This window comes from Carica papaya, chromosome 8 (assembly GCF_054855325.1).
Source record: "Carica papaya isolate Zhongbai chromosome 8, ASM5485532v1, whole genome shotgun sequence".
Classification (NCBI taxonomy): domain Eukaryota; kingdom Viridiplantae; phylum Streptophyta; class Magnoliopsida; order Brassicales; family Caricaceae; genus Carica; species Carica papaya.
In genome coordinates this window covers 18,887,609-18,912,477 of record NC_142316.1, presented here as the reverse complement: position 1 = coordinate 18,912,477, position 24,869 = coordinate 18,887,609, and the positions used below count along the sequence as shown (strand labels likewise).

The following is a 24,869-nucleotide window of genomic DNA, read 5'->3' as shown; positions in this document are numbered from 1 at the left end:
CCCTCCATCCCCTCTCCCGTCATTTGTTTCCTTGTGCGTGCACTTTGCATATCTCTTTCTCGTTCTAATATCGATTAAAATGCCCCTGCTTCTTGACTCACATTTGCTATAAACCAGTGGACCCTAGTTCCAGTCGCGCGTAACGTCAAACGACCCGTCTGAAAAAAAAAATTAGTGCAACACGAGGACTTCCCTATAGGTCACCCATCGGAGTACTAATCTCGCCCAAGCACACTTAACTGCGGAGTTCTGATGGGATCCGGTGCATTAGTGCTAGTATGATCGCACCTGTTTAATTTCGTGCTGCAAATAGACAAACTCCTTCTCCTTTCTTCCCCCTCCCGTCATTTGTTTCCTTGTGCGTGCGCACTGCACCTCTCGTTCTCGTTTAAATATCAAGTAAAATGCCACGGCGTCGTGACTCACATTTGCGAATAAATCTGCGGACCATAATTAAAGACGCGCGTAACATCGAACGACACATCTGAAAAAAAGAAAATGGGTGCAACACGAGAACTTCCCAGGAGGTAACCCATCATTGTACTACTTTCCCCAAAGCACACTTAACTGCAGAGTTCTGATGGGATCCGGTGCATTTGTGCTTGTATGATCGCAACCGTTTAATTCCGCGCTGCAAATACATAAACTCCTTCTCCTTTCTTCCCCCTCCCGTCATTTGTTTCCTTGTGCGGGTGCACTGCACCTCCTGTGCTCGTTCTAATATCAAGTAAAATGCTATGATGTCGTTACTCACATTTGCAAATAAACATGAGAACCATAATTCAAGTCGCGCGTATCGTCGAAAGAATCATCTGCAAAAAAATGGGTGCAACACGAGGACTTCCTAAGAAAATGGGTGAAATATAAGGACTTCGCAGGAGGTCACCCATCCAAGTGCTTCTCTCGCCTAAGCACCCTTAACCTGCGGAGTTCTGATAGAATCCGTTGCATTGGTGCTGGTATGATTGCTCATGTTTTATTCTACGCTGCAAATACATACACTTTTTCTCCCTCCATCCCCCCTCCCGTCATTTGTTTCCTTTTGCGTGCACTCTGCATGTCTCCTTCTCGTTCTAATATCAATTAAAATGCCCCTGCTTCTTGACTCACATTTGCGTATAAACCAGCGGACCCTAGTTCAAGTCGCGCGTAACGTCGAACGACCCGTCTGAAAAAAAAAATTAGTGCGACACGAGGACTTCCCAAGAGGTCACCCATCCGAGTACTACTCTCGCCCAAGCACACTTAACTGCGGAATTCTAATAGGATCCGGTGCATTAGTGCTGGTATGATCGCACCCGTTTAATTTCGCACTGCAAATACACAAACTCCTTCTCCTTTCTTCTCCCTCCCGTCATTTGTTTCCTTGTGCGGGTGCACTGCACCTCCTGTGTTCGTTCTAATATCAAGTAAAATGCTATGATGCCGTTACTTACATTTGCAAATAAACATGAGGACCATAATTCAAGTCGCCCGTATCGTCGAAAGAATCATCTGCAAAAAAATGGGTGCAACACGAGGACTTCCTAAGAAAATGGGTGAAATATAAGGACTTCGCAGGAGGTCACCCATCCTAGTGCTTCTCTCGCCTAAGCACCCTTAACCTGCGGATTTCTGATAGAATACGTTGCATTGGTGCTGGTATGATTGCTCATGTTTCATTCTGCGCTGCAAATACATACACTTTTTCTCCCTCCATCCCCCCTCCCGGCATTTGTTTCCTTTTGCGTGCACTCTGCATGTCTCCTTCTCGTTCTAATATCAATTAAAATGCCCCTGCTTCTTGACTCACATTTGCGTATAAACCAGCGGACCCTAGTTCCAGTTGCGCGTAACGTCGAACGACCCGTCTGAAAAAAAAAATTAGTGCGACACGAGGACTTCCCAAGAGGTCACCCATCCGAGTACTACTCTCGCCCAAGCACACTTAACTGCGGAATTCTAATGGGATCCGGTGCATTAGTGCTGGTATGATCGCACCTGTTTAATTTTGCACTGCAAATACACAAACTCCTTCTCATTTCTTCCCCCTCCCATCATTTGTTTCCTTGTGCGTGCACACTGCACCTCTCGTTCTCGTTCTAATATCAAGTAAAATGCTACGGTGCCGTGACTCACATTTGCGAATAAACCTGACGACCATAATTCAAGTCGCGCATATCGTCGAAAGAATCATCTACAAAAAAATGGGTGCAACACGAGGACTTCCTAAGAAAATTGGTGAAATATAAGGACTTTGCAGGAGGTCACCCATCCTAGTGCTACTCTCGTCCAAGCACCCTTAACTTGCGGAGTTCTGATAGAATCCGTCGCATTGGTGCTGGTATGATTGCTCATGTTTCATTCTGCGCTGCAAATACATTCACTTTTTCTCCCTCCATCCCCCCTCCCGTCATTTGTTTCCTTTTGCGTGCACTCTGCATCTCTCCTTCTCGTTCTAATATCGATTAAAATGCCCATGCTTCTTGACTCACATTTGCGTATGAACCAGGGGGCCCTAGTTCCAGTTACGCGTAACGTCGAACGACCCGTCTAAAAAAAAAATTAGTGCGACACGAGGACTTCCCAGGAGGTCACCCATCCGAGTACTACTCTCGCCCAAGCACACTTAACTGCGGAGTTCTGATGGGATCCGGTGCATTAGTGCTGGTATGATCGCACCCTTTTAATTCCACACTGCAAATAGATAAATTCCTTCTCCTTTCTTCCCCCTCCCGTCATTTGTTTCCTTGTGCGTGCGCACTGCACCTCCCGTGCTCGATCTAATATCAAGTAAAATGCTACGGTGCCGTGACTCACATTTCCGAATAAACCTGAGGACCATAATTCAAGTCGCACGTATCGTCGAAAGAATCATCTGCAAAAAAATAGGTGCAACACGAGGACTTCCTAAGAAAATGGGTGAAATATAAGGACTTCGCCGGAGGTCACCCATCCTAGTGCTACTTTCGCCCAAGCACCCTTAACTTGCGGAGTTCTAATAGAATACGTTGCATTGGTGCTGGTATGATTGCTCATGTTTCATTCTGCGCTGCAAATACATACACTTTTTCTCCCTCCATCCCCTCTCCCGTCATTTGTTTCCTTGTGCGTGCGCACTGCACCTCTCGTTCTCGTTCAAATATCAAGTAAAATGCCACGGCGCCGTGACTCACATTGGCGAATAAATCTGCGGACCATAATTAAAGTCGCGTGTAACATCGAACGGCACATCTGAAAAAAAGAAAATGGGTGCAACACGAGAACTTCCAACGAGGTAACCCATCATTGTAATACTTTCCCCAAAGCACACTTAACTGCGGAGTTCTGATGGGATCCGGTGCATTTGTGCTGGTATGATCGCACCTGTTTAATTTCGCGCTGCAAATACATAAACTCCTTCTCCTTTCTTCCCCCTCCCGTCATTTGTTTCCTTGTGCGTGGGCACTGCACCTCTCGTGCTCGTTCAAATATGAAGTAAAATGCCACGGCGCCGTGACTCATATTTGCGAATAAATCTGCGGACCATAATTAAAGTCGCGCGTAACGTCGAACGGCACATCTGAAGAAAAGAAAATGGGTGCAACACGAGAACTTCCCAGGAGGTAACCCATCATTGTACTACTTTTGCCAAAGCACACTTAACTACGGAGTTCTGATGGGATCCGATGCATTTGTGCTGGTGTGACCGCACCTGTTTAATTTCGTGCTGAAAATACATACACTCCTTCTTCCCTCCCCCCTCCAATCATTTGTTTCCTTGTGCGTTCACACTGCACCTCTCCTTCTCGTTCTAATATCGATTAAAATGCCCCTGATTCTTGACTCACATTTGCGTATAAACCAGCGAACCATAGTTCCAGTTGTGCGTAACGTCGAACGACCCATCTGAATTGCAATACGAGGACTTCCCAAGGGGTCACCCATCCGAGTACTACTCTCACCCAAGCACGCTTAACTGCAGAGTTCTGATGGGATCCAATGCATTAGTACTGGTATGATGCCACTTGTTTAATTTTGCGCTTCAAATACATACACTCCTTCTCTTTTCTTCCTCCTCTCGTCATTTGTTTCCTTGTGCGTGCGCACTGCACCTCCCGTACTCGTTCTAATATCAAGTAAAATACCACAGCTCCGTGACTCACATTTGCGAATAAACCTGCGGACCATAAATCAAGTCGCGCGTAACGTCGAAAGAATCATCTGCAAAAAGATGGGTGCAACACGACGACCTCCCAAGAAAATGGGTGAAATATAATGACTTCGCAAGAGGTCACCCATCCGAGTACTTTTCTCGCCCAAAAACCCTTAACTGCGGAGTTCTGATAGAATCCGTTGCATTAGTGCTGGTATGATCCCTCATGTTTCATTCTGCACTGCAAATACATACTCTTTCTCCTCCCATCCCCCCTCCCGTCATTTGTTTCTAATCGCGCGTAACGTCGAACAACCCATCTGAAAAAAAATTGGTGCGACACGAGGACTTCCCAGGAGGTCACCAATCCGAGTACTACTCTCGCCCAAGCACAATTAACTGCGGAGTTCGGATGGGATCCGGCGCATTAGTGCTGGTATGATCGTACCCCTTTAATTCCGCGCTGCAAATACATAAACTCCTTCTCCTTTCTTCCCCCTCCCGTCATTTGTTTCTTTGTGCGTGCGCACTGCACCTCCCGTACTCGTTCTAATATCAAGTAAAATGCTACGGTGCTGTGACTCACATTTGCGAATAAACCTGATGATCATAATTCAAGTCGCGCGTATCGTCGAAAGAATTATCTGCAAAAAAATGGGCGCAACACGAGGACTTCCTAAGAAAATGGGTGAAATATAAGGATTTCGCAGGAGGTCACCCATCATAGTACTACTCTCGCCTAAGCACACTTAACTGCAGAGTTCTGATAAGATCCAGTGCATTAGTTCTGGTATGATGCCACTTGTTTAATTTTGCGCTTCAAATACATACACTCCTTCTCTTTTCTTCCTCCTCCCGTAATTTGTTTCCTTGTGCGTGCGCACTGCACCTCCCGTACTCGTTCTAATATCAAGTAAAATGTCACGGCGCCGTGACTCACATTTGCGAATAAAACTGCGGACCAGAAATCAAGTCGCGCGTAACGTCGAAAGAATCATCTGCAAAAAGATGGGTGCAACACGACGACCTCCTAAGAAAATGGGTGAAATATAAGGACTTCGCAGGAGGTCACCCATCCAAGTACTTTTCTCGCCCAAGCACCCTTAACTGCGGAGTTCTGATAGAATCCGTTGCATTAGTGCTGGTATGATCCCTCATGTTTCATTCTGCACTGCAAATACATACACTCTTTCTCCTCCCATCCCCCCTCCCGTCATTTGTTTTCTTGTGCGTGCACTCTGCATCTCTCTTTCTTGTTCTAATATCAAGTAATATTCCCCGGCACCATGACTCACCTTTGCAAATGAACCAGCGGTTTATAATTCCATTCGCGCGTAACGTCGAACAACCCATCCGAAAAAAAATAGGTGCAACAAGAGGGCTTCCCAAGTGGTCACCCATTCGAGTACCACCCTCGCCCAAGCACACTTAGCTGCGGAGTTCTGATGGGATCCGGAGCTTTAGTGCTGGTATGATCGCACCTGTTTAATTTCGCGCTGCAAATACATACACTCCTTCTCCTTTCTTCCCCCTCCCGTCATTTGTTTCTTGTGCGTTCACACTTCACCTCTCATTCTCGTTCTAATATCGATTAAAATGCTCCTGCTTCTTGACTCACATTTGCGTATAAACCAGCGGACCCTAGTTCCAGACGCACGTAACGTCGAACAACCCGTTTGAAAAAAAATTGGTGCGACATGAGGACTTCACAAAAAAATGGGTGAAATATAAGGACTTCGCAGGAGGTAACCCATGCTAGTACTACTCTCGCCCAAGCACCCTTACCTACGGAGTTCTGATAGAATCCATTGCATTAGTGCTGGTATGATCGCACCTGTTTCATTTCGTGCTGAAAATACATACACTCCTTCTCCTTCCCTCCCCCTCCCATCAATTGTTTCCTTGTGCATTCACACTGCACCTCTCCTTCTCGTTCTAATATCGATTAAAATGCCCCTGCTTCTTGACTCAAATTTGCGTATAAACAAGCGAACCCTAGTTCCAGTCGTGCGTAACGTCGAACGACCCATCTGAAAAAAAATTGGTGCGACACAAGGACATCCCAAGAGGTCACCAATCCGAGTACCACTCTCGCCCAAGCGCACTTAACTGCGGAGTTCTGATGGGATCCGGTGCATTAGTGCTGGTATGATCGCACCCGTTTAATTTCGCGCTGCAAATACATAAACTCCTTCTCCTTTCTTCCCCCTCCCGTCATTTGTTTCCTTGTGCGTGCGCACTGCACCTCCCGTGCTCGTTCTAATATCAAGTAAAATGCTAAGGTGTCGTGACTCACATTTGCGAATAAACCTGATGACCATAATTCAAGTCGCGCGTATCGTCGAAAGAATCATCTGTAAAAAAATGGGTGCAACACGAGGACTTCCTAAGAAAATGGGTGAAATATAAGGACTTCGCAGGAGGTCACCCATCCTAGTGCTACTCTCGCCCAAGCACCATTAACTTGCGGAGTTCTGATAGAATCCGTTGCATTGGTGCTGGTATGATTGCTCATGTTTCATTCTGCGCTGCAAATACATACACTTTTTCTCCCTCCATCCCCCCTCCCGTCATTTGTTTCCTTGTGCGTGCACTCTGCATCTCTCATTCTCGTTCTAATATCGATTAAAATGCCCCTGTTTCCTTGTGCGTGGTATGATTGCACCTGTTTAGTTTCGCGCTGCAAATACATATACTCCTTCTCTTTTCTTCCCCCTCCCGTCATTTGTTTCCTTGTTTGTGCGCGCTAAACCTCCCGTTCTCGTTCTATTATCAAGTAAAATGCTACAGCGCCGTGACTCACGTTTGCGAATAAACCTGAGGACCATAATTCAAGTCGCGCGTAACGTCGAAAGAATCATCTGCAAAAAAATGGGTACAACACGAGGACTTCACAAGAAAATGGGTGAAATATAAGGACTTCGCAGGAGGTAACCCATGCTATTACTACTCTCGCCCAAGCACCCTTACCTACGGAGTTCTGATAGAATCCGTTGCATTAGTGCTGGTATTATCGCACCTGTTTCATTCTGCGCTGCAAATACATACACTTTTTCTCCTTCCCTCCCCCTCCCATCAATTGTTTCCTTGTGCGTTCACACTACACCTCTCGTTCTCGTTCAAATATCGATTAAAATGCCCCTGCTTCTTGACTCAGATTTGCGTATAAACCAGCGGACCCTAGTTCCAGTCGCACGTAACGTCGAACGACCCGTCTGAAAAAAAAATTGGTGCGACACAAGGACTTCCCAAGAGGTCACCCATCCGAGTACTACTCTCGCCCAAGCACACTTAACTGCGGAGTTCTGATGGGATCCGGTGCATTAGTGCTGGTATGATCGCACCCGTTTAATTCCGTGCTGCAAATACATAAACTCCTTCTCCTTTCTTCCCCCTCCCGTCATTTGTTTCCTTGTGCGTGCACTCTGTATCTCTCTTTCTCATTCTAATATCAAGTAATATGCCCCGGCACCGTGACTCACCTTTGCAAATGAACCAGCGATTTATAATTCCATTCGCGCGTAACGTCGAACAACCCATCCGAAAAAAAATTGGTGCAACATGAGGGCTTCCCAGGTCGTCACCCATCCGAGTATTACTCTCACCCAAGCACACTTAACTGCGGAGTTCTAATGGGATCCGGGGCTTTAGTGCTGCTATGATTGCACCTCTTTAATTTCGCGCTGCAAATACATACACTCCTCCTTTCTTCCCCCTCCCGTCATTTGTTTCCTTGTGCGTTCACACTGCACCTCTCATTCTCGTTCTAATATCGATTAAAATGCCCGTGATTCTTGACTCACATTTGCGTATAAACCAGCGGACCATAGTTCTAGTCGCGCGTAACGTCGAACGACCCATCTGAAAAAAAATTGTTGCGATACGAGCACTTCCCAAGAGGTCATCCATCCGAGTACTACTCTCGCCCAAGCACGCTTAACTGCATAGTTCTGAAGGGATCCAGTGCATTAGTGCTGGTATGATGCCACTTGTTTAATTTTGCGCTTCAAATACATACACTCCTTCTCTTTTCTTCCTCCTCCCGTCATTTGTTTCCTTGTGCGTGCGCACTGCACCTCCCGTACTCGTTCTAATATCAAGTAAAATGCCACGGCGCCGTGACTCACATTTGCGAATAAACCTGCGGACCATAAATCAAGTCGCGCGTAACATCGAAAGAATCATCTGCAAAAAGATGGGTGCAACACGAGGACCTCCCAAAAAAATGGGTGAAATATAAGGACTTCGCAGGATGTCACCCATCCGAGTACTTTTCTCACCCAAGCACCCTTAACTGTGGAGTTCTAATAGAATCCGTTGCATTAGTGCTGGTATGATCCCTCATGTTTCATTCTGCACTGTAAATACATACACTCTTTCTCCTCCCATCCCCCCTCCCTTCATTTTTTTCCTTGTGCGTGCACTCTGCATCTCTCTTTCTCGTTCTAATATCAAGTAATATGCTCCGGCACCGTGACTCACCTTTGCAAATGAACCAGCGGTTTATAATTCCATTCGCGCGTAACGTCGAACAACCCATCCAAAAAAAAATAGGTGCAACACGAGGGCTTCCCAGGTGGTCACCCATCCGAGTACTATTCTCGCCAAGCACACTTAACTGCGGAGTTCTGATGGGATCCGAGGCTTTAGTGCTGCTATGATCGCACCTCTTTAATTTCGCGCTGCAAATACATACACTCCTCCTTTCTTCCCCCTCCCGTCATTTGTTTCCTTGTGCGTTCACACTTCACCTCTCATTCTCGTTCTAATATCAATTAAAATGCCCCTGCTTCTTGACTCACATTTGCGTATAAACCAGCGGACCCTAGTTCCAGACGCGCGTAACGTCGAACGACCAGTCTAAAAAAAAATTGTTGCGACACGAGGACTTCCCAAGAGGTCAACCATCCGAGTACTAATCTCACCCAAGAACACTTAACTGCGGAGTTCTGATGGGATCCGGGGCTTTAGTGCTGGTATGATCGCACCTGTTTAGTTTCGCGCTGTAAATATATACATTCCTTCTCTTTTCTTCCCCCTCCCGTCATTTGTTTCCTTGTGCGAGCGCGCTGCACCTCCCGTTCTCGTTCTAATATCAAGTAAAATGCTACAGCGCCGTGACTCACATTTGCGAATAAACCTGAGGACCATAATTCATGTCGTGCGTAACGTCGAAAGAATAATCTACAAAAAAATGGGTGCAACACGAGGACTTCACAAGAAAATGGGTGAAATATAAGGACTTCCCAAGAGGTCACCCTTCCGAGTAATACTCTCGCCCAAGCACACCTAACTGCGGAGTTCTGATGGGATCCGGGGCTTTAGTGCTGGTACGCGAACCTGTTTAATTTCGCGCTGCAAATACATACACTCCTTCTCCTCTCTTCCCCCTCCGTCATTTGTTTCCTTGTGCGTTCACATTTCATCTCTCCTTCTCGTTCTAATATCGATTAAAATGCCCCTGCTTCTTGACTCACATTTGCGTATAAACCAGCGAACCCTAGTTCCAGACGCGCGTAACGTCGAACGACCATTCTGAAAAAAAATTGGTGCGACACGAGAACTTCCCAGGAGGTCACCCATCCGACTACTAATATCACCCAAGCACACTTAACTGCGGAGTTCTGATGGGATCCAGTACATTAGTGCTGGTATGATCACACCTATATAATTTCGCGCTGCAAATTCATAAACTCATTCCCCTTTCTTCCCCCTCCCGTCATTTGTTTCCTTGTGCGTGCGCACTGCAGCTCCCGTTCTCGTTCTAATATCAAGTAAAATGCTACAGCGCCGCGACTCACATTTGCGAATAAACCTGAGGACCATAATTCAAGTCGCGCATAACGTCAAAAGAATCATCTGCAAAAAAATGGGTGCAACACGAGGACTTCACAAGAAAATGGGTGAAATATAAGGACTTCGCAGGAGGTAACCCATGCTAGTACTACTCTCGCCCAAGCACCCTTACCTACGGAGTTCTGATAGAATCCGTTGCATTAGTGCTGGTATGATCGCACCTGTTTCATTTCGTGCTGAAAATACATACACTCCTTCTCCTTCCCTCCCCCTCCCATCAATTGTTTCCTTGTACGTTCACACTGCACCTCTCCTTCCTGTTCTAATATCGATTAAAATGCCCCTGCTTCTTGACTCACATTTGCGTATAAACCAACATACCCTAATTCCAGTCGCGCGTAACGTCGAACGACCCGTCTGAAAAAAAATTATTGCGACACGAGGACTTCCTAAGAGGTCACCCATCCGAGTACTACTCTTGCCCAAGCACACTTAACTGCAGAGTTCTGATGGGATCCGGTGCATTAGTGCTGGTATGATCGCACCCGTTTAATTCCGCGCTGCAAATACATAAACTCCTTCTCCTTTCTTCCCCCTCCCGTCATTTGTTTCCTTGTGCGTACGCCCTGCACCTCATGTGATCATTCTAATATCAAGTAAAATTCTACGGTGCCGTGACTCACATTTGCGAATAAACCTGAGGACTATAATTCAAGTCGAGCGTATCGTCGAAAGAATCATCTGCAAAAAAATGGGTGCAACACGAGGACTTCACAAGAAAATGGGTGAAATATAAGGACTTCGCAGGAGGTAACCCAGGCTAGTACTACTCTCGCCCAAGCACCCTTACCTACGGAGTTCTGATAGAATCTGTTGCATTAGTGCTGGTATGATCGCACCTGTTTCATTTCGTGCTGAAAATACATACACTCCTTCTCCTTCCCTCCCCCTCCCATCAATTGTTTCCTTGTACGTTCACACTGCACCTCTCCTTCCTGTTCTAATATCGATTAAAATGCCCCTGCTTCTTGACTCACATTTGCGTATAAACCAACATACCCTAATTCCAGTCGCGCGTAACGTCGAACGACCCGTCTGAAAAAAAATTAGTGCGACACGAGGACTTCCTAAGAGGTCACCCATCCGAGTACTACTCTCGCCCAAGCACACTTAACTGCAGAGTTCTGATGGGATCCGGTGCATTAGTGCTGGTATGATCGCACCCGTTTAATTCCGCGCTGCAAATACATAAACTCCTTCTCCTTTCTTCCTCCTCCCGTTATTTGTTTCCTTGTGCGTGCGCCCTGCACCTCCTGTGATCGTTCTAATATCAAGTAAAATTCTACGGTGCCGTGACTCACATTTGCGAATAAACCTGAGGACTATAATTCAAGTCGAGCGTATCGTCGAAAGAATCATCTGCAAAAAAATGGGTGCAACACGAGGACTTCACAAGAAAATGGGTGAAATATAAGGACTTCGCAGGAGGTAACCCAGGCTAGTACTACTCTCGCCCAAGCACCCTTACCCACGGAGTTCTGATAGAATCCGTTGCATTAGTGCTGGTATGATCGCACCTGTTTCATTTCGTGCTGAAAATACATACACTCCTTCTCCTTCCCTCCCCCTCCCATCAATTGTTTCCTTGTACGTTCACACTGCACCTCTCCTTCCTGTTCTAATATCGATTAAAATGCCCTTGCTTCTTGACTCACATTTGCGTATAAACCAACAGACCCTAATTCCAGTCGCGCGTAACGTCGAACGACCCGTCTGAAAAAAAATTAGTGCGACACGAGGACTTCCTAAGAGGTCACCCATCCGAGTACTACTCTCGCCCAAGCACACTTAACTGCAGAGTTCTGATGGGATCCGGTGCATTAGTGCTGGTATGATCGCCCCCGTTTAATTCCGCGCTGCAAATACATAAACTCCTTCTCCTTTCTTCCCCCTCCCGTCATTTGTTTCCTTGTGCGTGCGCCCTGCACCTCTGTGATCGTTCTAATATCAAGTAAAATTCTACGGTGCCGTGACTCATATTTGCGAATAAACCTGAGGACTATAATTCAAGTTGAGCGTATCGTCGAAAGAATCATCTACAAAAAAATGGGTGCAACACGAGGACTTCACAAGAAAATGGGTGAAATATAAGGACTTCGCAGGAGGTAACCCAGGCTAGTACTACTCTCGCACAAGCACCCTTACCCACGGAGTTCTGATAGAATCCGTTGCATTAGTGCTGGTATGATCGCACCTGTTTCATTTCGTGCTGAAAATACATACACTCCTTCTCCTTCCCTCCCCCTCCCATCAATTGTTTCCTTGTACGTTCACACTGCACCTCTCCTTCCTGTTCTAATATCGATTAAAATGCCCTTGCTTCTTGACTCACATTTGCGTATAAACCAACAGACCCTAATTCCAGTCGCGCGTAACATCGAACGACCCGTCTGAAAAAAAATTAGTGCGACACGAGGACTTCCTAAGAGGTCACCCATCCGAGTACTACTCTCTCCCAAGCACACTTAACTGCAGAGTTCTGATGGGATCCGGTGCATTAGTGCTGGTATGATCGCCCCCGTTTAATTCCGCGCTGCAAATACATAAACTCCTTCTCCTTTCTTCCCCCTCCCGTCATTTGTTTCCTTGTGCGTACGCCCTGCACCTCTGTGATCGTTCTAATATCAAGTAAAATTCTACGGTGCCGTGACTCATATTTGCGAATAAACCTGAGGACTATAATTCAAGTTGAGCGTATCGTCGAAAGAATCATCTACAAAAAAATGGGTGCAACACGAGGACTTCACAAGAAAATGGGTGAAATATAAGGACTTCGCAGGAGGTAACCCAGGCTAGTACTACTCTCGCCCAAACACCCTTACCTACGGAGTTCTGATAGAATCCGTTGCATTAGTGCTGGTATGATCGCACCTGTTTCATTTTGTGCTGAAAGTACATACACTCATTCTCCTTCCCTCCCCCTCCCATCAATTGTTTCCTTGTGCGTTCACACTGCACCTCTCTTTCTCGTTCTAATATCGATTAAAATGGGTGCAACACGAGGACTTCACAAGAAAATGGGTGAAATATAAGGACTTCCCAGGTGGTCACCCATCCGAGTAATACCATCGCCCAAGCACACTTAACTGCGGAGTTCTGCTGGGATCCAGAGCTTTAGTGCTGGTATGATAGCACCTGTTTAATTTCGCGCTGCAAATACATACACTCCTTCTCCTTTCTTCCCCCTCCCGTCATTTGTTTCCTTGTGCGTTCACACTTCACCTCTCTTTCTCGTTCTAATATCGATTAAAATGCCCCTGCTTCTTGACTCACATTTGCGTATAAACCAGCGGACCCAAGTTCCAGTCCTGCGTAACGTCGAACGACCCGTTTGAAAAAAAATTGGCGCAACACGAGGACCTCCCAAGAAAATGGGTGAAATATAAGGATTTCGCAGGAGGGCACCCATCCGAGTATTTTTCTTGCCCAAGCACCCTTAACTGCGGAGTTCTGATAGAATCCGTTGCATTAGTGCTGGTTTGATCCCTCATGTTTCATTCTACACGGCAAATACATACACTCTTTCTCCTCCCATCCACCCTCCCGTCATTTGTTTCCTTGTGCGTGCACTCTGTATCTCTCTTTCTCGTTCTAATATCAAGTTATATGCTCCGGCACCGTGACTCACCTTTGCAAATGAACCAGCAGTTTATAATTCCATTCGCGCGTAACGTCGAACAACCCATCCAAAAAAAAAATAGGGGCAACACGAGGGCTTCCCAGGTGGTCACCCATCTGAGTACTACTCTCGCCCAAGCACACTTAACTGCGGAGTTCTGATGGGATCCGGGGCTTTAGTGCTGCTATGATCGCACCTCTTTAATTTCGCGCTGCAAATACATACACTCCTCCTTTCTTCCCCCTCCCGTCATTTGTTTCCTTGTGCGTTCACACTTCTCCTCTCATTCTCGTTCTAATATCGATTAAAATACCCCTGCTTCTTGACTCACATTTGCGTATAAACCAGCGGACCCTAGTTCCAGACGCGGGTAACGTCAAACGACCAGTCTGAAAAAAAATTTGTGCGACACGAGGACTTCCCAAGAGGTCAACCATCCGAGAACTAATCTCACCCAAGCACACTTAACTGCGGAGTTCTGATGGGATCCGGGGCTTTAGTGCTGGTATGATCGCACCTGTTTAGTTTCGCGCTGCAAATACATACACTACTTCTCTTTTCTTCCCCCTCCCGTCATTTGTTTCCTTGTGCGTGCGCGCTGCACCTCCCGTTCTTGTTCTAATATCAAGTAAAATGCTACAGCGCCGTGACTCACATTTGCGAATAAACCTGAGGACCATAATTCAAGTCGCGCGTAACGTCGAAAGAATCATCTGCAAAAAAATGGGTGCAACACGAGGACTTCACAAGAAAATGGGTGAAATATAAGGACTTCGCAGGAGGTAACCCAGGCTATTACTACTCTCGCCCAAGCACCCTTACCTACGGAGTTCTGATAGAATCCGTTGCATTAGTGCTGGTATGATCGCACCTGTTTCATTCTGCGCTGCAAATACATACACTTTTTCTCCTTCCCTCCCCCTCCCATCAATTGTTTCCTTGTGCGTTCACACTGCACCTCTCCTTCTCGTTCTAATATCGATTAAAATGCCCCTGCTTCTTGACTCACATTTGCGTATAAACCAGCGGACCCTAGTTCCAGTCGCGCGTAACGTCGAACGACCCGTCTGAAAAAAAATTGGTGCGACACGAGAACTTCCCAGGAGGTCACCCATCCGAGTACTAATCTCGCCCAAGAACACTTCACTGCGGAGTTCTGATGGGATCCGGTACATTAGTGCTGGTATGATCGCACCTGTTTAATTTTGCGCTGCAAATACATAAACTCATTCCCCTTTCTTCCCCCTCCCGTCATTTGTTTCCTTGTGCGTGCGCACTGCACTTTCCGTTCTCGTTCTAATATCAAGTAAAATGCTACAGCGCCGTGACTCATATTTGCGAATAAACCTGAGGACCATAATTAAAGTCGCGCGTAATGTCGAAAGAATCATCTGCAAAAAAATGGGTGCAACACGAGGACTTCACAAGAAAATGGGTGAAATATAAGGACTTCGCAGGAGGTAACCCATGCTAGTACTACTCTCGCCCAAGCACCCTTACCTATGGAGTTCTGATAGAATCCGTTGCATTAGTGCTGGTATGATCGCACCTGTTTCATTTCGCGCTGCAAATACATACACTCCTTCTCCTTTCTTCCCCCTCCCGTCATTTGTTTCCTTGTGCGTGCGCACTGCACCTCTCGTTCTCGTTCAAATATCGATTAAAATGCCCTTGCTTCTTGACTCACAATTGCGTAGAAACCAGCGGACCCCAGTTCCAGTTGAGCGTAACGTCGAACGACCCGTCTGAAAAAAAATTGGTGCGACACGAGGACTTCCCAGGAGGTCACCCATCCGAGAACTACTCTCGTCCAAGCACACTTAACTGCGGAGTTCTGATGGGATCCGGTGCATTAGTGATGGTATGATCGCACCCGTTTAATTCCGCACTGCACCTACCGTGCTCGTTCTAATATCAAGTAAAATGCTACGGTGCTGTGACTCACATTTGCGAATAAATCTGAGAACCATAATTAAAGTCCCGCGTATCGTCGAAAGAATCATCTGCAAAAAAATTGGTGAAATATAAGGACTTCGCAGGAGGTCACCCATCCTAATGCTACTCTCGCCCAAGCACCCTTAACTTACGGAGTTCTGATAGAATCCGTTGTATTGGTGCTGGTATGATTGCTCATGTTTCATTCTGCGCTGCAAATACAAACACTTTTTCTCCCTCCATCCCCCCTCCCGTCATTTGTTTCCTTGTGCGTGCACTCTGCATCTCTCCTTCTCGTTCTAATATCGATTAAAATGCCCCTGCTTCTTGACTCACATTTGCGTAAAAACCAGTGGACCCTAGTTCCAGTCGCGCATAACGTCGGACGACCCGTCTAAAAAAAAAATTAGTGCGACACGAGGACTTCCCAGGAGGTCACTTATCCGAGTACTACTCTCACCCAAGCACACTTAACTGCGGAGTTCTGATGGGATCCGGTGCATTAGTGCTAGTATGATCGCACCTGTTTAATGTTGCGCTACAAATACATAAATTCCTTCTCCTTTCTTCCCCCTCCCGTCATTTGTTTTCTTGTGCGTGCGCACTGCACCTCCCGTGCTCGCTCTAATATCAAGTAAAATGCTACGGTGCCGTGACTCACATTGGCGAATAAACTTGAGGACCATAATTCAAGTCGCGCGTAACGTCGAAAGAATCATCTGCAAAAAAATGGGTGCAACACGAGGACTTCCTAAGAAAATAGGTGAAATATAAGGACTTCGCATGAGGTCACCCATCCTAGTGCTACTCTCGCCCAAGCACCCTTAACTTGCGGAGTTCTGATAGAATCCGTTTCATTGGTGCTGGTATGATCGCTCATGTTTCATTCTGCGCTGCAAATACATACACTCTTTCTCCCTCCATCCCCTCTCCCGTCATTTGTTTCCTTGTGCGTGCACTCTGCATCTCTCCTTCTTGTTCTAATATCAAGTAAAATTCCCTGGCATCGTGACTCACCTTTGCGAATGAACCAGCGGTTTATAATTGCATTCGCGCGTAACGTCGAACGATCCATCCGAAAAAAAAAGGGTGCAACACGAGGACTTCCCAGGCGGTCACCAATTCGAGTACTACTCTCGCCCAAGCACACTTAACTGTTAAGTTCTGATGGGATACGGTGCATTAGTGCTGGTATGATGGCACCTATTTAATTTCGCGCTGCAAATACGTACACTCCTTCTCCTTTTTTCCCCTTCCCGTCATTTGTTTCCTTGTGTGTGTGCACTGCACCTCTCGTTCTCGTATAAATATCAAGTAAAATGCCACGGCGCAGTGACTCACATTTTCGAATAAATCTGCGGACTATAATTAAAGTCGCGCGTAACGTCGAATGGCACATCTGAAAAAAAAAATGGGTGCAACACGAGAACTTCCCAGGAGGTATGCCATCCTTGTACTACTTTCGCCAAAGCACACTTAACTGCGGAGTTCTGATCGGATCCGGTATATTTGTGCTGGTGTGATAGCACCTGTTTAATTTCGTGCTGAAAATACATACACTCCTTCTCCTTCCCTCCCCCCTCCCATCATTTGTTTCCTTGTGCGTTCACACTGCACCTCTTTTTCTCGTTCTAATATCGATTAATATGCCCCTGCTTCTTGACTCACATTTGCGTATAAACAAGTGGACCATAGTTCCAGTTGCGCGTAAAGTCAAACGACCCGTCTGAAAAAAAAATTGTGCGACACGAGAACTTCCCAAGAGGTCACCCATCCCTCTCACCCAAGCACACTTAACTACAGAGATATGATGGGATCCGTTGCATTAGTGCTGGTATGATCGCAACCGTTTAATTTTGCGTTGTAAATACATAAACTCCTTCTCCTTTCTTCCCCCTCCCGTCATTTGTTTCCTTGTGCGTGCGAACTGTACCTCCCGTGCTCATTTTAATATCAAGTAAAATGTTACGACGCCGTGACTCACATTTGCGAATAAACCTGAGGACCAAAACTCAAGTCGCGCGTAACGTCGAAAGAATCATCTGCAAAAAAATGGGTGCAACACGAGAACTTCCCAAGTGGTCACCCATCCGAGTACTACTCTCGCCCAAGCACACTTAACTGCGGAGTTATGATTGGATCGGTTGCATTTGTGCTGGTGTGACGGCACCTGTTTAATTTTGTGCTGAAAATACATACACTCCTTCTTCCCTCCCCCCCTCCCATCATTTGTTTCCTTGTGCATTCACACTGCACCTCTCCTTTTCGTTCTAATATCGATTAAAATACCACAGATTCTTGACTCACATTTGCGTATAAACCAGCGGATTATAGTTCAAGTCGCGCGTAACGTCGAACGACCCGTCTAAAAAAAAATTGGTGCGACACGAGGACTTCCCAAGAGGTCACCCATCCGAGTACAACTCTCGCCCAAACACACTTAACTGCGGAGTTCTGATGGGATCCGGTGCATTAGTGCTGGTGTGACCGCACCCGTTTAATTCCGCGTTGCAAATACATAAACTCCTTCTCCTTTCTTCCCCCTCCCGTCATTTGTTTCCTTGTGCGAGCGCACTGCACCTCTCGTTCTCGTTCAAATATAAAGTAAAATACCACGGCGCCGTGACTCACATTTGCGAATAAATCTGCGGACCATAATTAAAGTCGCGCGTAACGTCGAATGGCACATCCGAAAAAAAGAAAATGGGTGCAACACGAGAACTTTCCAGGAGGTAACCCATCATTGTACTACTTTCACCAAAGCACACTTAACTGCGGAGTTCTGATGGGATCCGGTGCATTTGTGCTGGTGTGACCGCACCTGTTTAATTTCGTGCTGAAAATACATACACTCCTTCTTCCCTCCCCCCCTCCCATCATTTATTTCCTTGTGCGTTCACACTGCACCTCTCCTTCTCGTTCTAATATCAATTAAAATGTCCCTGATTCTTGACTCACAATTGCGTATAAACCAGCGGACCATAGTTCCAGTCGCGCGTAACGTTGAACGACCCGTCTGAAAAAAAATTGGTGCGACACGAGGACTTCCCAGGTGGTCACCAATCCGAGTACTACTCTCGCCCAAGCACAATTAACTGCAGAGTTCTGATGGGATCCAGTGCATTAGTGCTGGTATGATGCCACTTGTTTAATTTTGCGCTTCAAATACCTACACTCCTTTTCTTTTCTTCCTCATCCTGTCATTTGCTTCCTTGTGCGTGCGCACTGCACCTCCCGTACTCGTTCTAATATCAAGTAAAATGCCACGGTGCCGTGACTCACATTTGCGAATAAACCTGCGGACCATAAATCAATTCGCGCATAACGTCAAAAGAATCATCTGCAAAAAGACGGGCGCAACACGAGGACCTCCCAAGAAAATGGGTGAAATATAAGGACTTCGCAGGAGGTCACCCATCCGAGTACTTTTTTCACCCAAGCACCCTTAACTACGGAGTTCTGATAGAATCCGTTGCATTAGTACTGGTATGATCCCTCATGTTTCATTCTGCACTGCAAATACATACACTCTTTCTCCTTCCATCCCCCCTCCCGTCATTTGTTTCCTTGTGCGTGCACTCTGCATCTCTCTTTCTCGTTCTAATATCAAGTAATATGCCCCGGCACCGTGACTCACCTTTGCAAATGAACCAACGGTTTATAATTCCATTCGCGCGTAACGTCGAATAACCCATTCGAAAAAAAATAGGTGCAACACGAGGGCTTCTCAAGTGGTCACCCATCCGAGTACTACTCTCGCCCAAGCACACTTAACTGCGGAGTTCTGATGGGATCCGGAGCTTTAGTGCTGGTGTGATTGCACCTGTTTAATTTCGCGCTGCAAATACATACACTCCTTCTCCTTTCTTCCCCCTCCCGTCATTTGTTTCCTTGTGCGTTCACACTTCACCTCTTATTCTCGTTCTAATATCGATTAAAATGCCCCTGCTTCTTGACTCACCTTTGCGTATAAACCACCGGACCCTAGTTCCAGACGCGCGTAACGCCGAACGACCCGTCTGAAAAAAAATTTGTGCGACACGAGGACTTCCCAGGAGGTCACCCATCCGAGTACTACTCTCGCCCAAGCACACTTAACTGCGGGGTTCTGATGGGATCCGGTGCATTAGTGCTGGTTTGATCGCACCCTTTTAATTCCACGCTGCAAATACATAAACTCTTTCTCCTTTCTTCCCCCTCCCGTCATTTGTTTCCTTGTGCGTGCGCACTGCACCTCCCGTGCTCGTTCTAATATCAAGTAAAATGCTACGGTGCCGTGACTCACATTTGCGAATAAAGCTGAGGACCATAATTCAAGTTGCGCGTATCGTCGAAAGAATCATCTGCAAAAAAATAGGTGCAACACGAGGACTTCCTAAGAAAATGGGTGAAATATAAGGACTTCACAGGAGGTCACCCATCCTAGAGCTACTCTCGCCGAAGCACCCTTAACTTGCGGAGTTCTGATAGAATCCGTTGCATTGGTGCTGGTATGATTGCTCATGTTTCATTCTGCGCTGCAAATACATACACTTTTTCTCCCTCCATCCCCCCTCCCGTCATTTGTTTCCTTGTGCGTGCACTCTGCATCTCTCCTTCTCGTTCTACTATCGATTAAAATGCCCCTGCTTCTTGACTCACATTTGCGTATAAACCAGTGGACCCTAGTTCCAGTCGCGCGTAACCTCGAACGACCCGTCTGAAAAAAAAAATTAGTGTGACACAAGGACTTCCCAGGAGGTCACCCATCCGAGTACTACTCTCACCCAAGCACACTCAACTGCAGAGTTCTGATGGGATCCAGTGCAGTAGTGCTGGTATGATGCCACTTGTTAAAATTTTGCACTTCAAATATATACACTCATTCTCTTTTTTTCCTCATCCCGTCATTTGTTTCCTTGTACGTGCGCACTGCACCTTCTGTACTCGTTCTAATATCAAGTAAAATGCCACGGCGCCGTGACTCACATTTGCGAATAAATCTGCGGACCATAAATCAAGTCGCGCGTAACGTCGAAAGAATCATCTACAAAAAGATGGGTGCAACACAAGGACCTCCCAAGAAAATGGGTGAAATTATAAGGACTTCGCAGGAGGTCACCCATCCGAGTACTTTTCTCGCCCAAGCACCCTTAACTGCGGTGTTCTGATAGAATCCGTTGCATTAGTACTGGTATGATCCCTCATGTTTCATTCTGCACTGCAAATACATACACTCTTTCTCCTCCCATCCCCCCTCCCGTCATTTGTTTCCTTGTGCGTGCACTCTGCATCTCTCTTTCTCGTTCTAATATCAAGTAATATGCCCTGGCACCGTGACTCACCTTTGTAAATGAACCAGCGGTTTATAATTCCCTTCGCGCGTAACGTCGAACAACCCATCCGAAAAAAAATCGGTGCAACACGAGGGCTTCCCAGGTGGTCACCGATCCGAGTACTACTCTCGCCCAAGCACACTTAACTGCGGAGTTCTGATGGGATCCGGGGCTGTAGTGCTGGTATGATCGCACCTGTTTAATTTCACGGTGCATATACATACACTCCTTCTCCTTTCTTCCCCCTCCCATCATTTGTTTTCTTGTGCGTGCGCACTGCACCTCTCGTTCTCGTTCAAATATTAAGTAAAATGCCACGGCGCCGTGACTCACATTTGCGAATAAATCTGCGGACCATAATTAAAGTCGCGCGTAACGTCGAACGGCACATCTGAAAAAAAGAAAATGGGTGCGACACGAGAACTTCCCAGGAGGTAACCCATCATTGTACTACTTTCGCCAAAGCACACATAACTGCGGAGTTCTGATGGGATCCGGTGTATTTGTGCTTTTGTGACCGCACCTGTTTAATTTCGTGCCGAAAATACATGCACTCCTTCTTCCCTCCCCCCCTCCCATCATTTGTTTCCTTGTGCGTTCGCACTGCACCTCTCCTTCTCATTCTAATATCGATTAAAATGCCCCTGATTCTTGACTAACATTTGCGTATAAACGAGCGGACAATAGTTCCAATCGCGCGTAACGTCGAACGACCCATCTGAAAAAAAATTGTTGCGATACGAGGACTTCCCAAGAGGTCATCCATCCGAGTACTACTCTCGCCCAAGCACACTTAACTGCAGGGTTCTGATGGGATCCAATGCATTAGCGCTGGTATGATGCCACTTGTTTAATTTTGCACTTCAAATAGATACACTTCTTCTCTTTTCTTCCTCCTCCCGTCATTTGTTTCCTTGTGCGTGCGCACTGCACCTCCCGTACTCGTTCAAATATCAAGTAAAATGCCACGGCGCCGTGACTCACATTTGCGAATAAACCTGCGGACCATAAATCAAGTCGCGCGTAACGTCGAAAGAATCATCTGTAAAAAGATGGGTGCAACACGAGGACCTCCCAAGAAAATGGGTGAAATTATAAGGACTTCGCAGGAGGTCACCCATCCGAGTACTTTTCTCGCCCAAGCACCCTTAACTGCGGTGTTCTGATAGAATCCGTTGCATTAGTGCTGGTATGATCCCTCATGTTTCATTCTGCACTGCAAATACATACACTCTTTCTCCTCCCATCCCCCCTCCCGTCATTTGTTTCCTTGTGCGTGCACTCTGCATCTCTCTTTCTCGTTCTAATATCAAGTAATATGCCCTGGCACCGTGACTCACCTTTGCAAATGAACCAGCGGTTTATAATTCCCTTCGCGCGTAACGTCGAACCACCCATACGAAAAAAAATAGGTGCAACACGAGGGCTTCCCAGGTGGTCACCATTCCGAGTACTACTCTCGCCCAAGCACACTTAACTGCGGAGTTCTGATGGGATCCGGGGCTGTAGTGCTGGTATGATCGCACCTGTTTAATTTCGCGCTGCAGATACATACACTCCTTCTCCTTTCTTCCCCCTCCCATCATTTGTTTCCTTGTGCGTGCGCACTGCACCTCTCGTTCTCGTTCAAATATCAAGTAAAATACCACGGCGCCGTGACTCACATTTGTGAATAAATCTGCGGACCATAATTAAAGTCGCGCGTAACGTCGAACGGCACATCTAAAAAAAAAAAAATGGGTGCAACACGAGAACTTCCCAGGAGGTAACCCATCATTGTACTACTTTCGCCAAAGCACACTTAACTGCGGAGTTCTGATGGGATCCGGTGCACTAGTGCTGGTGTGACCGCACCAGTTTAATTTCATGATGAAAATACATACACTCATTCTTCCCTCCCTCCCTCCCATCATTTGTTTCCTTGTGCATTCACACTACACCTCTCCTTCTCGTTCGAATATCGATTAAAATGCCCGTGATTCTTGACTCACATTTGCGTATAAACCAGCGGACCATAGTTCCAGTCGCGCGTAACGTCGAACGACCAATCTGAAAAAAAATTGTTGCGATACGAGGACTTCCCAAGAGGTCATCCATCCGAGTACTACTCTCGCCCAAGCACACTTAACTGCAGGGTTCTGATGGGATCCAATGCATTAGCGCTGGTATGATGCCACTTGTTTATTTTTGCACTTCAAATAGATACACTCCTTCTCTTTTCTTCCTCCTCCCGTCATTTGTTTCCTTGTGCGTGCGCACTGCACCTCCCGTACTCGTTCAAATATCAAGTAAAATGCCACGGCGCCGTGACTCACATTTGCGAATAAACCTGCGGACCATAAATCAAGTCGCGCGTAACGTCGAAAGAATCATCTGTAAAAAGATGGGTGCAACACGAGGACCTCCCAAGAAAATGGGTGAAATTATAAGGACTTCGCAGGAGGTCACCCATCCGAGTACTTTTCTCGCCCAAGCACCCTTAACTGCGGTGTTCTGATAGAATCCGTTGCATTAGTGTTGGTATGATCCCTCATGTTTCATTCTGCACTGCAAATACATACACTCTTTCTCCTCCCGTCCCCCCTCCCGTCATTTGTTTCCTTGTGCGTGCACTCTGCATCTCTCTTTCTCGTTCTAATATCAAGTAATATGCCCTGGCACCGTGACTCACCTTTGTAAATGAACCAGCGGTTTATAATTCCCTTCGCGCGTAACGTCGAACAACCCATCCGAAAAAAAATAGGTGCAACACGAGGGCTTCCCAGGTGGTCACCATTCCGAGTACTACTCTCGCCCAAGCACACTTAACTGCGGAGTTCTGATGGGATCCGGGGCTGTAGTGCTGGTATGATCGCACCTGTTTAATTTCGCGCTGCAGATACATACACTCCTTCTCATTTCTTCCCCCTCCCATCATTTGTTTCCTTGTGCGTGCGAACTGCACCTCTCGTTCTCGTTCAAATATCAAGTAAAATACCACGGCGCCGTGACTCACATTTGAGAATAAATCTGCGGACCATAATTAAAGTCGCGCGTAACGTCGAACGGCACATCTGAAAAAAAGAAAATGGGTGCAACACGAGAACTTCCCAGGAGGTAACCCATCATTGTACTACTTTCGCCAAAGCACACTTAACTGCGGAGTTCTGATGGGATCCGGTGCACTAGTGCTGGTGTGACCGCACCAGTTTAATTTCATGATGAAAATACATACACTCATTCTTCCCTCCCCCCCTCCCATCATTTGTTTCCTTGTGCATTCACACTACACCTCTCCTTCTCGTTCGAATATCGATTAAAATGCCCGTGATTCTTGACTCACATTTGCGTATAAACCAGCGGACCATAGTTCCAGTCGCGCGTAACGTCGAACGACCAATCTGAAAAAAAATTGTTGCGATACGAGGACTTCCCAAGAGGTCACCCATCCGAGTACTACTCTCGCCCAAGCACACTTAACTGCAGAGTTCTGATGGGATCCAGTGCATTAGTGCTGGCATGATGCCACTTGTTTAATTTTGCACTTTAAATACATACACTCCTTCTCTATTCTTCCTCCTTCCGTCATTTGTTTCCTTGTGCGTGCGCACTGCACCTCCCGTACTCGTTCTAATATCAAGTAAAATGCCACGGCGCCGTGACTCACATTTGTGAATAAACCTGCGGACCATAAATCAAGTCGCGCGTAAAGTCGAAAGAATCATCTGCAAAAAGATTGGAGCAACACGAGGACCTCCCAAGAAAATGGGTGAAATATAAGGACTTCGCAGGAGGTCACCCATCCGAGTACTTTTCTCGCCCAAGCACCCTTAACTTCGGAGGTCTGATAGAATCCATTGCATTAGTGCTGGTATGATCCCTCATGTTTCATTCTGCACTGCAAATACATACACTCTTTCTCCTCCCATCCCCCCTCCCGTCATTTGTTTCCTTGTGCGTGCACTCTGCATTTCTCTTTCTCGTTCTAATATCAAGTAATATACCCCGGCACCGTGACTCATCTTTGCAAATGAACCAGCGGTTTATAATT

The 24,869-nt window shown here is 46.5% G+C and overlaps 5 non-coding genes and 36 pseudogenes across 5 annotated transcripts; all 41 read right to left on the bottom strand.

Moving 5' to 3' along the window:
* Positions 1 to 171: 171 nt before the first annotated feature.
* Positions 172 to 290, bottom strand: LOC148248456 (5S ribosomal RNA; annotated as a pseudogene).
* A 209-nt stretch (positions 291 to 499) lies between these two features.
* On the bottom strand, positions 500 to 618 carry LOC148248455 (5S ribosomal RNA; annotated as a pseudogene).
* A 563-nt stretch (positions 619 to 1,181) lies between these two features.
* LOC148248454 (5S ribosomal RNA) lies at positions 1,182 to 1,300 on the bottom strand (annotated as a pseudogene).
* A 563-nt stretch (positions 1,301 to 1,863) lies between these two features.
* Positions 1,864 to 1,982, bottom strand: LOC148248453 (5S ribosomal RNA). Its single transcript, XR_015815012.1, has one exon. It is a non-coding gene; the product is annotated as a 5S ribosomal RNA (ribosomal RNA).
* A 562-nt stretch (positions 1,983 to 2,544) lies between these two features.
* Positions 2,545 to 2,663, bottom strand: LOC148248452 (5S ribosomal RNA). Its single transcript, XR_015815713.1, has one exon. It is a non-coding gene; the product is annotated as a 5S ribosomal RNA (ribosomal RNA).
* Positions 2,664 to 3,228: 565 nt separating this feature from the next.
* Positions 3,229 to 3,347, bottom strand: LOC148248451 (5S ribosomal RNA; annotated as a pseudogene).
* Positions 3,348 to 3,556: 209 nt separating this feature from the next.
* On the bottom strand, positions 3,557 to 3,675 carry LOC148248450 (5S ribosomal RNA; annotated as a pseudogene).
* A 194-nt stretch (positions 3,676 to 3,869) lies between these two features.
* LOC148248449 (5S ribosomal RNA) lies at positions 3,870 to 3,987 on the bottom strand (annotated as a pseudogene).
* A 458-nt stretch (positions 3,988 to 4,445) lies between these two features.
* On the bottom strand, positions 4,446 to 4,564 carry LOC148248448 (5S ribosomal RNA; annotated as a pseudogene).
* A 914-nt stretch (positions 4,565 to 5,478) lies between these two features.
* LOC148248447 (5S ribosomal RNA) lies at positions 5,479 to 5,597 on the bottom strand (annotated as a pseudogene).
* A 558-nt stretch (positions 5,598 to 6,155) lies between these two features.
* Positions 6,156 to 6,274, bottom strand: LOC148248446 (5S ribosomal RNA; annotated as a pseudogene).
* Positions 6,275 to 7,341: 1,067 nt separating this feature from the next.
* Positions 7,342 to 7,460, bottom strand: LOC148248445 (5S ribosomal RNA). Its single transcript, XR_015815910.1, has one exon. It is a non-coding gene; the product is annotated as a 5S ribosomal RNA (ribosomal RNA).
* Positions 7,461 to 7,665: 205 nt separating this feature from the next.
* On the bottom strand, positions 7,666 to 7,784 carry LOC148248444 (5S ribosomal RNA; annotated as a pseudogene).
* An 881-nt stretch (positions 7,785 to 8,665) lies between these two features.
* LOC148248443 (5S ribosomal RNA) lies at positions 8,666 to 8,783 on the bottom strand (annotated as a pseudogene).
* Positions 8,784 to 8,985: 202 nt separating this feature from the next.
* LOC148248442 (5S ribosomal RNA) lies at positions 8,986 to 9,104 on the bottom strand (annotated as a pseudogene).
* Positions 9,105 to 9,660: 556 nt separating this feature from the next.
* On the bottom strand, positions 9,661 to 9,779 carry LOC148248441 (5S ribosomal RNA; annotated as a pseudogene).
* Positions 9,780 to 10,338: 559 nt separating this feature from the next.
* LOC148248440 (5S ribosomal RNA) lies at positions 10,339 to 10,457 on the bottom strand (annotated as a pseudogene).
* A 559-nt stretch (positions 10,458 to 11,016) lies between these two features.
* LOC148248439 (5S ribosomal RNA) lies at positions 11,017 to 11,135 on the bottom strand. The gene has a single exon (XR_015815566.1). It is a non-coding gene; the product is annotated as a 5S ribosomal RNA (ribosomal RNA).
* A 559-nt stretch (positions 11,136 to 11,694) lies between these two features.
* On the bottom strand, positions 11,695 to 11,813 carry LOC148248438 (5S ribosomal RNA; annotated as a pseudogene).
* A 558-nt stretch (positions 11,814 to 12,371) lies between these two features.
* Positions 12,372 to 12,490, bottom strand: LOC148248437 (5S ribosomal RNA; annotated as a pseudogene).
* Positions 12,491 to 13,668: 1,178 nt separating this feature from the next.
* On the bottom strand, positions 13,669 to 13,787 carry LOC148248436 (5S ribosomal RNA; annotated as a pseudogene).
* A 202-nt stretch (positions 13,788 to 13,989) lies between these two features.
* On the bottom strand, positions 13,990 to 14,108 carry LOC148248435 (5S ribosomal RNA; annotated as a pseudogene).
* Positions 14,109 to 14,667: 559 nt separating this feature from the next.
* Positions 14,668 to 14,786, bottom strand: LOC148248434 (5S ribosomal RNA; annotated as a pseudogene).
* A 559-nt stretch (positions 14,787 to 15,345) lies between these two features.
* Positions 15,346 to 15,464, bottom strand: LOC148248433 (5S ribosomal RNA; annotated as a pseudogene).
* Positions 15,465 to 15,930: 466 nt separating this feature from the next.
* Positions 15,931 to 16,049, bottom strand: LOC148248432 (5S ribosomal RNA; annotated as a pseudogene).
* A 561-nt stretch (positions 16,050 to 16,610) lies between these two features.
* On the bottom strand, positions 16,611 to 16,729 carry LOC148248431 (5S ribosomal RNA; annotated as a pseudogene).
* A 207-nt stretch (positions 16,730 to 16,936) lies between these two features.
* Positions 16,937 to 17,055, bottom strand: LOC148248430 (5S ribosomal RNA; annotated as a pseudogene).
* A 522-nt stretch (positions 17,056 to 17,577) lies between these two features.
* On the bottom strand, positions 17,578 to 17,696 carry LOC148248429 (5S ribosomal RNA; annotated as a pseudogene).
* Positions 17,697 to 17,900: 204 nt separating this feature from the next.
* LOC148248428 (5S ribosomal RNA) lies at positions 17,901 to 18,019 on the bottom strand (annotated as a pseudogene).
* Positions 18,020 to 18,228: 209 nt separating this feature from the next.
* On the bottom strand, positions 18,229 to 18,347 carry LOC148248427 (5S ribosomal RNA; annotated as a pseudogene).
* Positions 18,348 to 18,551: 204 nt separating this feature from the next.
* LOC148248426 (5S ribosomal RNA) lies at positions 18,552 to 18,670 on the bottom strand (annotated as a pseudogene).
* Positions 18,671 to 19,230: 560 nt separating this feature from the next.
* LOC148248425 (5S ribosomal RNA) lies at positions 19,231 to 19,349 on the bottom strand. Its single transcript, XR_015814537.1, has one exon. It is a non-coding gene; the product is annotated as a 5S ribosomal RNA (ribosomal RNA).
* Positions 19,350 to 19,554: 205 nt separating this feature from the next.
* Positions 19,555 to 19,673, bottom strand: LOC148248424 (5S ribosomal RNA; annotated as a pseudogene).
* A 565-nt stretch (positions 19,674 to 20,238) lies between these two features.
* LOC148248423 (5S ribosomal RNA) lies at positions 20,239 to 20,355 on the bottom strand (annotated as a pseudogene).
* A 562-nt stretch (positions 20,356 to 20,917) lies between these two features.
* On the bottom strand, positions 20,918 to 21,036 carry LOC148248422 (5S ribosomal RNA; annotated as a pseudogene).
* A 209-nt stretch (positions 21,037 to 21,245) lies between these two features.
* On the bottom strand, positions 21,246 to 21,364 carry LOC148248421 (5S ribosomal RNA; annotated as a pseudogene).
* Positions 21,365 to 22,248: 884 nt separating this feature from the next.
* On the bottom strand, positions 22,249 to 22,367 carry LOC148248420 (5S ribosomal RNA; annotated as a pseudogene).
* A 209-nt stretch (positions 22,368 to 22,576) lies between these two features.
* On the bottom strand, positions 22,577 to 22,695 carry LOC148248419 (5S ribosomal RNA; annotated as a pseudogene).
* An 884-nt stretch (positions 22,696 to 23,579) lies between these two features.
* LOC148248418 (5S ribosomal RNA) lies at positions 23,580 to 23,698 on the bottom strand (annotated as a pseudogene).
* A 209-nt stretch (positions 23,699 to 23,907) lies between these two features.
* On the bottom strand, positions 23,908 to 24,026 carry LOC148248417 (5S ribosomal RNA; annotated as a pseudogene).
* A 204-nt stretch (positions 24,027 to 24,230) lies between these two features.
* LOC148248416 (5S ribosomal RNA) lies at positions 24,231 to 24,348 on the bottom strand (annotated as a pseudogene).
* Between the last annotated feature and the right edge of the window lie 521 nt (positions 24,349 to 24,869).